We start from the raw sequence: 1,800 nt of genomic DNA on the forward strand, positions 1-1,800 counted from the left end.
ACAACGTATAAACGCCTGAAATGTCTGATGCTGAAATGCTATAAACTTTTAACGCGTTAAATATTAACGCGTTAACATTTTGTAAATTTTACGCGTTAAATGTTGCATATATTTTTAACGCGTTAAAGTTGAAAAACTAAGCTTACCAATCAGAGACGTCGTTTCAAGAGTTCGTCATATCAACAATCAGCAGCAGACCACAGATCATAAAATTAGCCATCTTGGTGGGCATGTTATATGATGCTAACAAAAAAGCACGCTTAATTCAAATACATCACATATTTGTTTTAAACTGTATAGAAACCAGACGTCGAATCACAGCTTCAGGCGCTGGATATATACAGAGACATACAAAATGTATATAACGCACAATATTCGGTCACTTTTACGTCACGCCGGAATTCACTGGAAAAAGCGTTGAACAGTTAAATAATATAAGTGCAATTCTATTTTTTTTAATTGAAAAATAGAATGGATATATTTATTCAATTACGGCAGGATTTTTATCAAAATGTCTGTAATATTTTTTCTTTTATTCATGCGTTTTTGGTGAGAAAATGATTTTTTGTCGCGACAGATGTAACACGCATCTCTATGCGGTTTTAGTCAAAGTGTCTCTGTGGTCAAACTGAACACCACATGACGGTAAAATTTGACACAGAGATTCCCCGAAAACGCACTATTATGGAGTCTTTACGTTATAATGAATTGTGACGTCATACTTCAAAATGGTGCACTTTACAGACTTGCCGATTAACAGATCCTAAGAGAAAAGATACCAAGAGAAAAATCACAAATACACACAGTACAAAGCGGTGCAAATTCATGACATAGAGACATGAATTGTTAATATAAAAATACATTTTTTCTATTTTAATAACATGTGAGAAAATATAGTCTACGACGTCGTTTTTTTTTTTTATAGAACAAAACCTTTGACTTTCAGAAATGACACAAAATGCAATTTTTTGATTGACTGCTCTATCACGCAAGTTCACGACGTTGAAAAATGACTTTATATTAGAAATAATACTTTCTATTCAGAATAAAAAATACGTTTTTGCTCAAATATACGTGTGCGAAATTTCTACTGAAAATTCACAAAAGTATTCGAAAAATTGCGTTTTTTCTTTGTCTAGCAGGTTTGTCGAATATCGGAAATGACGTCAATTGCGGTCGTCACCAATAAAAAAATGACGTTTTTTACATTCAATGACGTGACATAAACGTGACCGAACATTATGCGCAACGTCATATTGTTATATTTTAGTTGAGTCATTGTACGATGACAATGACGTCATCAATCAACAAAATACTTCCTTAAATTGATTCTAAAATTGCATTCATTACGGTACTTTAGATATATAAGATATTAATCATCATGTAATATATATGCTTTTGTAACTTGTATTTCATCTGACATGACGCCCTCTCACTATAGATGTAACATTTACAAACATAACAGTCCAGATCGACGTACACGTCATGTGAGTATTTATCAATGCCATGTTAATCATTTTAAATGTACGTATAGCATAAAATACAGTCGAGGTTTTTCCAATACTATAATATCTATTATCTGAATTGTATAAATTAATTTACATCATTTTTTTCTTAAGACGAAAAACTGTGAAGTTATAATTGTCTTCCTCTCAACGTTTTGCTTGGTTTGTTTTGGTTTTGTTTTCGTACAGCATGAACAAAGTCGACCATTAAGTTCTTATGAAGGCACGGACATTCTCAAAATGAAAACATGAATTTTGAAAAATATGGCCGTTATAATCGTATGTATATATGTAG

Source organism: Argopecten irradians, unplaced genomic scaffold (assembly GCF_041381155.1).
Source record: "Argopecten irradians isolate NY unplaced genomic scaffold, Ai_NY scaffold_0234, whole genome shotgun sequence".
Lineage (NCBI taxonomy): Eukaryota > Metazoa > Mollusca > Bivalvia > Pectinida > Pectinidae > Argopecten > Argopecten irradians.